General features: G+C 36.4%; 1 protein-coding gene across 12 annotated transcripts in view; it reads right to left on the reverse strand.

Moving 5' to 3' along the window:
• LOC136835356 (lysine-specific demethylase 8-like) overlaps window positions 1-11,406 on the reverse strand; it is a 252,028-nt gene that overhangs the window by 122,499 nt on the left and 118,123 nt on the right. For 2 of the 12 annotated variants that reach the window (XM_067098755.1, XM_067098750.1), the window contains exon 2: window positions 5,942-6,055. The exons of the other annotated variants lie outside the window; for them this stretch is intronic. The gene's annotated coding sequence lies outside the window, so the exon portion shown is untranslated. The remainder of the gene's footprint in view (window positions 1-5,941; window positions 6,056-11,406) is intronic. 12 annotated transcript variants of the gene reach the window in all.

Genomic DNA, 11,406 nt, shown 5'->3' on the forward strand with positions numbered 1-11,406 from the left:
TCACGTATCGAACAAAGATACGGGACATCACTGATCTCAAGTAAAAGATCACTGGTGCCATTGCCGCCAATTATGAGGCTATGCTACAGCAAACACGGCAAGAAATCGAGTACCGTCTTGATGTGCTTCGTGCAACTAATGGTGCCCATATAAAGGTGTATTTAATGAGGCAAAAAAAAATTCAGTATCTATTTTGTAATAATTTCCACATATTTGTTTGTTCATTTGCTTTTGTAATATTCTTTTTACATTGTAAAGAGACTTTATGGACACCCTATATTTAAAGTAACCGCCGCAAGGGCTGTTGTCGAAAATCATATTCATTTGGCACCTTAGAATTAGTTTTATAGGAAAATGTCTTCACTGAAAGTCATAAAAATTAAAAAAGGGAAAATTATACTTTTCTAAAACTGGTTGCACGGGATTTTAGAAAAAAACCTGAGGTGTCTTGCATGACTGATATTTAACGAAATATAACTAAAAAAATTAGGCCATCATTTTCAATGGTAACCATTCCAAATGACGTTGCAGGTCTTGTTAAAAGCAAGCAATCATTGGTCTTAATAGTTTTGTACCTAAGAGACCATTCTTTAATTGTCAGGTTTACAACGAGGAACTTTAATTCCTCCCACCGCAAAAAATAATGATCATGTTGCAAACAATGTCTGTAAAGAACATTACCGAATTCGTGCAATAACTGCTTTCCCGAGAGACAACTGTCAAAAGCCAAGTTTTGCAACAGAGAATCTGAGGTTTGCCTCAAACATAACCATCAAACCTGGACCATCTCGTAACTCAGGCAAGGCCGTGTTGATTGCGAGCTAGCTAGAGTAGCCTATGTGTAAATAGCAATAAAATTACCATTCTGTACACAAAACAATTAACAATTTTCGTTTTGCATGGAAGATCTGAGACCCGCACAGGGCCAAATGAATGATCAAACTAATATCCTCTACCTCCAATTAAAATCCTACAATTCAATGCGAAGGACAATAAATTTGCTGTGCGAAATACCATTGAAATCCAAAGAATAACTGTCGAGTAAACAGATATGTAACGGAAGGACGGACAGACAAGATGAAATATCGCTCCCTTCTACCATTACGACATTCCGGAATTCCACAAAGAATTCTGTCGACCCCAGACTTTTTATTTTTTATTAACTGTTACCAAAATGCCAGCAGAGTCTTACAAGTTTTAGGCAGAATGGCCATTCTTTATAATAAGATATGCATAGCAAATAAACTACTTGAGAGCTGAAAATATCTTATAACAAGGACTTCAAATAATCCATTTGGTGCTTTTTGCTGATGAAACCAAGTGCACTTGTTTTGGGTCGTGGGATATTTTGCTGCTATGGTGGAAGGTGCTTGAGCGCCAACTGCGACCCCATAGGACGGTGTTGTGCAGCCAATTTTAAAGCTGTATCTTTAAAATTGGCTAAGTTATTCTGCCTCAAAGTCTGACATAGAAATGGTAATTTTGATAATTTCCCATTATAATTGTTATAACTAACTATTAGACAAATGTAAATTTCCTAACCCTGGTGAAGTACAACTCAAGGTGATGTTTAATGACCACAACTGAAATGCAATCTGTTCTTTGAGTTTTGCGGGACTGGGATGCAATTTTCTCCTCCATTTTAACACTTGTGGCCAGTGTGATGGTCTACCTTCAACACTGTCACAATTAATCACTGTCGGTGTCGAAAGAAGTAAAATATGTGTGATGCTTCTGTAATTCAACAGTGAGTGTCGAATAAAAATAACAAGAACTGGCTTTGCAGCTACACTTTATTACCCATAATCGTCGAAAAAATTACATTTCTGTACAAACGGTTGTACTAAAATGCTCGTCACAGTAAAAAAAAAATATTGTAAACTTTCATTCATTTCTACTTAACTCTTTTTCCAAAAAAATTTGGAAGTCTTACTTCAAATCTAGTATTGCGAGACTGACCATGAAATGATACAGCCACAATGATGGGGTAAGCTCAGGTCCCTCGTCAATTTGACCTATGTACAAATGCAAGGTATCAAATATTTTAACAAGACTCAAGGGCTAACATTAAAAAGACCTTGACATATTCAAAGGACAAAAGAAGTACCCTGCAACCTAACGGAAAGCATTTCCAAAATCAATCCAACAGAAACCGGATACGTAGATGTCAATCTAAAATGAGTATCAGACGCTGGATACTAGGTCTCATGGATAATATATTAACCAAGGAATTTCCCAACAATATATATACATATATGATTTATGTATGTATATATACATACATAAATTTTATATATATATATATACATATATACTTCCATCAGATATTTTCTGGCTAGGTTCCTACTCTCATGCTGACCTATGAACGTTCAAGGTCGTTTTTGCTGATGGCGTCTGTCATTTTTTGGTGCACGTCCATGCACAGACTAGACTCAAAGTCGGTTGTAAAGCGAACATGTTACTGCCTGCAATATGCGTGTACACGTACACACATACTTACATGCACACACACACACCATTCATCTTCTCTTTACATACTCCCCTTACTTCCTTCTTATTAAACTAACTTGGCAAAATTAAATTGATAGCCGTTTTTGGCTCTTTCTTCTGAGAAATGTACTTATATTTATTATAACTTTTCCTTTATTTATAACTTTTCCTTTCAACCAAACAATGACCAGACATACCTCCAGCCATTCCAGTTCTCGCCATTACATCCTACAATTTGGTCGTCCATCTACTCTATATTAACTCATAATCCAGGAAATTCTCTTCCTCACCACTTTCTCTTTCCCGTACACTTAAAAATATTTTCTAGCACACTTCCACTATTCCATCACTTTCCATTTATTCCAGGAACTCTATGCTCACCAAAAGTGCCATTCACTTCTCTATAATCGATCTTTGCATGTAAATCACCTAGCACATCTACCCTCACTTGTTCTCCTAAACCCAGCCAGGCACAGGTTCAGATTCTCACAAAAACATTTTAAGTTTACCTATACCATCAAGAACTACTTCAATATTTAATTAATTTCGCAACTTTACCATGCTTGTTCCAGATTTTATAATGGTAAACTTATTCTTTACCCACAGAATATATTTTCAATACACAGAACAAATAAATATTCACATTGAAATTTAAATAAGGTACACACATATACATACATAATATATATATATATATATATATATATATATATATATATATATATATATATATAATTACATATAAATATACATATATCTATATATATATACATATATAAATATACATATATCTAGCAACCTCAACCTCACCCCTACAGATGATCAGCAGCATTCTTGCCTAATAAGCAAGAGGACCTAGGTTCAAATCCTGGGTGAGGGAGGGCAAATGTGCAGAGTCCACTGAACCATCATTGTGCCTCTGTTAACCTTAGCAGTTAATTATGCATCTGGTAGTTAAGTCAACTGTGGTAGGTTACAATCAGGGCATATAAGGCCGTTAGCGACCTCAATCCACAATACTTCCCGAAAACCTGAAGGCTAACATTTTCTGAAACCGTCATTTGCAAGAGAGCACGAGGGAAAGGTGTATAGTAAAGAGTAAGAATATATAAATATACGTATTTTGTATATAATCATCCATATATATACAGTATAAACATATATATAAATATATAATAAATATATATACATTATATATACATAATGTATATTTATATACTGTATATATATGTACTGTGCATATATATATAACTTCTGTAAACTGAAAAATTAAAAAATATAAATGTAAATGTTAACTATAATAATGTAAAATTATTACTGAAAATATACTCATAATAAGACAAAATCCAGATGCACACTGACCAGAAAATTGTACAAAGTGCAGCAGAGACAGACAGCGCCTGAACTGTCAACGAACGAGCGGAGACAAAATGAATTTTCCAGTCAAGTTTCCCGAGAGCAGAAGCTCACGTTGAAAAAAGAAGAGAGTACCGACGAAGTCAAAGATAACTGTCCATATAACAGATAATAACATCAATTTAAATGACATCATCAAACGTAGTGAATAACACTGAATATGTATAATTAAAATGATAAGTGATCATAAATGTGTAAATCAATGATAAATAGAATTGACAAAATCGCCACCGAGATGCATTGCTCATGGTGTGCCTATAGGTTATGTCTTCTCACGTGCTACTTCTAATATCTCCGCCTCTATTTATCAACACCAATACCCTGTCTCCAAAGCCTTTACTCCAGGGCACTTTGTTCGCAGTCATTCATTTTCGTCACGTGGAGGACACTGACACCTACATCGTGTCAAGATCTATGAACAAGCCGTTCTATGGGCTGCCTAGTCCCCCTTGAGGTATTACCTACATAAGCAACAAAGTAAATCACATTTTGATACTATTCTTCTTCAGGTGGCTTTGTAACCTTCTTGTTTTTTAACTGATAAAAGCAATTCTTCCTTTCAGTCAAAATTTTAATGATCATGTAGCGTCTCAAATATCTAATTAATTAACACTAGCAAAAAACCAAAACGGAAATTGTTCTTGAGTGTATCCTCAAGCAAGGGAATTCAAAACCAGATCTGAAAGGCCATGATACAAAGGCTAAGTCACAGCTCCCAGCAGTCACAAACAGCAACACAGATACTTATATAATTGAAACAAAACATAATCAAACGGAGGAGATGCTGAGTGGCCCCAACTACCCAAATTACCCAGGTAATAATTCAAATCCTCCTAAGAATTTCAGGAGGCCCAGCATCACGTTGATTAAAAGAAATTTCTCGTCCAGAACACTATAAAAGGAATAATTACAACTTTCATCTTCTCTTTTACAGAAGAAATTTCTTACATATTTCAAAGGACTTGCCTAAGTTCGGAAGAAATTAAGGAAAATGACAAATTACTCGGCAGCACCAGTGCTGATGAAAAGCATGATTTGCAGAGAGTTACATACCCCTACACACTAGCTGAATTCTGTGATAAGTTTCCAAGAATTACCATCACATAGGGGAAAAAGTAATCATCTTTTCACTATATATGAAAGAATTCTAGCAATTATCTTTTACCATCAAAATGATATTTTACATGCCATGATTACACATACTCTAAAAATATAAAACATTGCTATATTATGATCACATATTTCCACACAAGTGGGAATTAGTGGGAATCCTACCTTGTGTTAAAGAAAAAAAAAAACAACTTTGTAGTTACTATCTTGCAGCCTATTGTGTGAATATCATACATTTACAAAATTGTGAAAAAGTGGGTTAACATAAGGTTTGTGTGATATCTTAACTGTTCAGTAACAATTATATTTCTCCAGGTCAGTGTGGCTTCAGAGACCTGTATTCAACCACAGACGTTGTAAATTTGCATAAAATTTTTATAAAATTTGCGTCAAAGCAACGTCGTATCATTGCCTTGTTTTTGCTGAAAAAAGAGTAGATTATACCAAAAGAGGGGCCTCGAAAGTAAAATAACTCCACAGCTGTGACCTAAAAGAATTTGCACCTCTTGTAATACATTTTAAGTGCAGGTAGGGTCAATATTACCAAGAATGGTATATCATTTCGAGTTTGACAAGGCAGGCAGATTTCCGAGTGTTACCATTTTGTAGGGCTTTAGGTGTCATTATTTTAAAACTGGCCGTTGACGGCACTGCACAGAGTATTCCTGCGGACTTGACATGTAGTCAAGTATTCTGTGATGACTTCATCTTCCGAGTACCTTTCGTTGCTTAGGGAGGCCAGCGGGTGAGCCCTGCTTACATCTAGCTTTCAATACAATTGTAAAATGGTCAGAATATAAAAGAAAACAGTATTCAATTATAAGGAACATTAACTTATTTACATGCTGCTGTGAATATCTAAAGCATCAAATCTGCAAAAGCCGACTTTTGGCCAAAAAATTCCACAGATTCAAAATGTTAATACCTATTGTCTCTTATGCAGAAATATAGCTGGCAACAGGATCCTCCAGAACTCTTCTACTCTGAGTATGCTGGTAGATGTTGGTGAGATGCCTTATAGTTCCATTTTCAGAATTTGCTGAAAAGAAGATCAGTGATGTTCTCTATTACAGTATTACTCAATTAATTTACTAAGAAAGAACAATATTTTTCTTACAGTCAAGACCATCCACTCTCTTCCACAATGAAAGAAATTGTTAGAAGGGAAAATATATTGAACAATTACAAGATATACTTTAGGTTTTCTACAATTAACATGGCGGTAACCAGACATAAATCTCTTGTCTTACAAAAGCAAGAACAATTAGAAGTAAATCGTATTATGTTTACAGAACATGCATTGATGCCTGAAAACTTTACCTATCTTACGGATGAGCCCAAATCTGAAGCATTACGAAAATGATGACCCCACCATTGAGAGAAGGATGATTCGGGCCTCACAGAGCCTGCTTCATAATAGCTATAAAAAATTATGGAAATCACCACAAAAGGGTATGGAAAACCACAGCCAATTTGCAGTGACTGCTTGGGCCCTTGACAATACGGCCTTTCCTGATCGAATGTGCCAGCCTTGGAATTCAGACGATGCTTCACCTGTGACTGCCTGGATGAGAATGCTTTCTCTATTTGGAGAAGTGTATATCTTTTTACCCAGTAGCTTTCAAAATTCATGCATCTTTAATACCTTATGAACGCTTCATTGTCTACACAAACGATGTAAGAAGTTACAGTTAGGGTTAGCGCCTATACTTACAACTTTTACGCCTTCTAAGTAGATTTATTAGAGGCTTCTTTACTGAGAATTTATATATTTTTTTTTTACCGCATCGATGAACTTCGCTGCTATGGCGTCAGTATAATACACTCGAACTAATTTTGATTAATTACCCAAACTTAGGTCGCCATCCAGTGAGGTTTACTACACATCCTCGCATTCATTCACTAGATAAGAGACCCGGACTTTTGAACAATGTTGCCATTGTACCTGGCATTTGTTGACATAGCCTACTCTTCTTTTCATTTTGCCCTTATTTCATGCATTTCACACAGGCTTTTCCCGCAATGTACATTGCAGTATCTTTAAAACGTGCATTTACAGACTTGTCAAGCTTTTCACCACTGGCAAATTTTACATTGCACTTGTCTCTTCATTTTCCATTTCTGCCATTCACTTGCTGTTTTGGGTCACAGGAAAATATAATTTCGAGAGTTGAAATTCAATATCTTTCGGCCACAATCAACTTTCACCTCACTTTCCTTAAGACATACCACTATGCTACCTTTATCTCAACCTACATTCCTACTCTCACTGCTTTACCTAATTCATATCTCGTCGGTACCCATAATACTAAATACGTAGGTTACGATTACAATCAACCTTTCTAACGTCCATCTCAACACCAGTTACATGGACGATGGATTATGAATAAAACAGCATTACAGAACATTTGCTAATATTTACAGAAATCGTTCTCTTCAATCATCACTTTCCTTATTTTCATTAACTTTATTTATCAGAAGCATTATCTACAATTCCAATTACCATTTCCAAGCGAAATTTGTCAAACCTGTCCAAAGGTGCTTATCGTATCAGTACATCTGGCATACATAAAACAGCTGAAATTTCCTGGATAAGATCAATATTGTTAACTGAACCTAAAAACGAGTTGATTCTTCTATAACTCCAAGGCTTTGGATATACCAAAGGAAAAAAGAAAATCATATGACAATGACTGGTCAAGAGTAAATAAAATCAAGGTCCCGGACTTTTAAAATCATTCTGGACAAGTCTTATGCATGAGCGATGACCTTCTCGCAAAGGTTCCTAAAATAAATGAATAAGCATCCATGAACACCTGATGAGCCATTACAAGTGAATCCTCAAAAGCAAAAGACTATTTCTCATGAGGTTCAACTTTCACCTTTGGATATTCAGCTGTTCTTTGACCCCTCGTTTTCCTTTATCTGCCAGTCAGTGAAAAGAATCTTAATCCTAGTATCTTTTTTATTCTAAGTCAAAAAGAATCTTCACCCGAACACTTTTTTTTTATTCTAAGTCAAAAAAATTCTTAATCCGAGGATTTTTTTTATTCTAGGTCAAAAAAAATCTTAATCCGAGGATTTTTTTTTATTCCAAGTCAAAAAGAACCTTAACCCGAGTATCTTTTTTATTCTAAGTCAAAAAGAATCTTAATCCAAGTATTTTATATTCTAAGTCAAAAAGAATCTTAATCCGAGTATTTTATATATTCTAAGTCAAAAAGATTCTCAATCCGAGGATTTTTTTTATTCTAAGTCAAAAAGAATCTTAATCCGAGTATCTATTTTATTCTAAGTCAAAAAGAATCTTAATCCGAGTATTTTTTTATTTTAAGTCAAAAAGAATCTTAATCCGAGCATCTTTTTTATTCTAAGTCAAAAAGAATCTTAATCCAAGTATTTTATATTCTAAGTCAAAAAGAATCTTAATCTGAGTATCTTTTCTAAGCCAAAAAGAATCTTGATCCGAGTATTTTTTATATTCAGAGTCAAAAAAGACTCTTAACCTGAGTATTTCTTTTATTCTAAATCAAACAGAATCTTAATCCGAGTATTTTGTTTATTTGTGCTGCCTTTGCCGTCAGCAGCCATTCTTTGTTCCCACTGTTCACCAGTTTCTATGGCTCACCCATTGGTTCGCCAGCAGCCAATCTTTGCTCTCTCTGTTCGTGAGTTTCTATCACCTGCCTCTCCTGAGCTGCCACTGGCAGTTCCAAACCATCACCAGTAGTGCCTACTGTTGTTCCAAAATTTTGTCTTGAATTTCTAGAATTACCTGATGAGTTCATCTCTAAATGAAAATAGCAAAGCCCAGCCACAAATCTGTGACCTTTATTATATACTGGTGGGTCACTTAATGTTGAAAATTTTGGACCAGTTAGGATTGCATGTCTCTCGAGAAATCCAGAATCTGTCTTCCAGAATTCTTCCACCTCCTGGAGAAACGCCCACTGGATTAAAACGTATTCTTGAAGACGTCTTCACGACTCCAGGATCCTTTGAAGTAGTCTTCAGCTCCTGAAGCATTCCTGGAGAAATGCCCATTGGATTATAACGTCTTAAATTCATAGACTCCAGGATTCTGTGAAGCCGTCTTCAACTCCTGAGCAGATTCCTGTCGGATCAGCTTCCCTTCAGGGATGTGCCAGTAACCTCCAAGAACGTGGGCTTCCCCTGATGAAATTTTCGAAGCTTTTCGTCTCCAGGAAGGGCCAGAAGCCTTTGGAATTCCCAGAAACCTTTTGAGTTCATCTCCAAGAACGTGGGCTTCCCCCGTTCTTGCATAATGCTAAAGAACAGGGTTTTATGAAGAATAGATCGGAGACGAGAGGCTTCGAAGAACCTGGAGATTGTCTTGAAACCTTCAGAAGCCTCCGAACATGTTATCGCTCGCATTTGCTAGTTTCTTCACCGGTAGTGCCTGCTATTGTTTCAAAATTTTGTATTGAATTTCTAGGACTACCTGCCGAGTCTATTTGAAACGAAAATAACAAAGCTCAGCCAAAAATCTGCGACCTTTATTATATACCATTGGGCCACTTAATGTTGAAAATTCCGGGCCAGTTAGGGTTGGATGTCTCTGGTGAAATCCAGAATCTGTCTTCCAGAATTCTTCAACCTCCTAGAAAAACGCCCACTGGATTAAAACGAATTCTTGAAGATGTCTTCATACTCCAGGATCCTTTGAAACAGTCTTCAGTTCCTGAAGCATTCCTGGAGAAACGCCCTTTGGATTATAACGTCTTCTTAAATTCCTAAAGACTCCAGGATCCTGTGATGCCGTCTTCAGCTCCTCAACGGATTCCTGTTGGATCCGCTTCCCTTCAAGAACGTGGGCTTCCCCCGAAGAAATTTTCGAACCTTTCGTCTCCAAGAAGGACCAGAAGCCTTCGGAATTCCCAGAAGCCTTCTGAATTCGTCTCCAAGAACGGAGAAAAAATCAGTGATGAAAAGCTTCGAAGAGCCTGGAGATTGTCTTGAAGCCTTCGGAAGCCTCCGGAAGACTTCAAGACGAGCCAGATAAAAATGGCATAAGGTTATGTAAACTGACGGCGCAGTACAGCCAATACTTGCCAGTAAACAACCTGAAATTAAGAAAACTCGTCATCTTCCCAAGGATAAAATAATTTCTTCGAAAATGTCTACCAAATCACTGATAGATAACGAAAAGCAATAGTGGCAGTTAGCTAACAGAAAGCCACTTTCGTTTTGTCTGAGATGAAACCGCAGCCTTTTTCTTTCCCTTTTCTTGATCTGGTTTCCTTGGGGCCATTACCATGCAATTCCAGTCTGACACCGTAGCGCCTATCAGGTGCCAAATGGTCGAAGAGTGGTCTTGGACGATCAACCTTTAATACATTATATTTTGTGCGTCAGTAATTATGCTTCAGATTTTTAAAAATTAAATACTGTGTAACAAGCCTTCATGATAAAATTTTTGGAGAAAATACTTGCTCATCTATTAGTGCCCTAACATACATAAATATATGAATAACCAAATCAATACGCTCTAAAAAAAAATATTAAGTTTACTTACGCAATGCAGGAGAGCGGCTGTCAAAATCCCTCCCGAGCTAAAATGAGATCGTCGAGGTTTTTATCCCGAAGATCGGTATTTTTCGCGAGACTGTTCTGGGTTTGAAAACCCGATCTCCTGGAGGAAAAGCGAGACGTCCCTTTGCAAGTATGATACCCTTGAGCATGCGTGCAATCTTTTTTTTTTCCCACTTGTAGGAAACGCGTGAATTTAAGAAAGTAGTGACCTATTTTCTCAGTTAGGTACCCTTCCAAAACAAATTCAAGTGGATTGACAGCATTTATAATCATATGAATGCAGTATTTTAAACTTGATATGATTTTCTGGTAAAATTATTCGGAAAAATTTACTTTTCAACCAATGACGTGATCTATTATTTCATATTCTTACTTATATCCGATTCGGTTTCCTTTATACAAAGCCTGCAAAGACCTTCTTAGACTTTACTTTAAAGAAAACTCAAAGTGCAATGTGCACGGAGCGAACTCAAAGACAGAAATAAATAGGCATTATCTTTGTGACCTGACTATGTCCGGGTTGATCTCCTCCCCAAAAAAACTGTAGTCCTTGGAATCATTACCACTTAACATTCCAGTAATACAGAAGATTGTACCGTCCCTGAGAAGCTAAACGTATGAACCCGAAATCTGCCTAAACGTAAGCAGAAGTTTTCATGAACAGATGGTGTTGAAAATACACAAGATTCCAGATTTGTTTATGAAAAACTTCATCCTTCTTCCTTCAACCGAGATATAACAAAACTAGCTTGGTAAAAGTAACACTACTGAATAACTATTGCAAACTCAGTTCGCTTATTCCTTGCAATGCACTGATTCCTTTATCCTTCAATATTC

The sequence above is a fragment of the Macrobrachium rosenbergii genome, chromosome 55 (assembly GCF_040412425.1).
Source record: "Macrobrachium rosenbergii isolate ZJJX-2024 chromosome 55, ASM4041242v1, whole genome shotgun sequence".
Lineage (NCBI taxonomy): Eukaryota > Metazoa > Arthropoda > Malacostraca > Decapoda > Palaemonidae > Macrobrachium > Macrobrachium rosenbergii.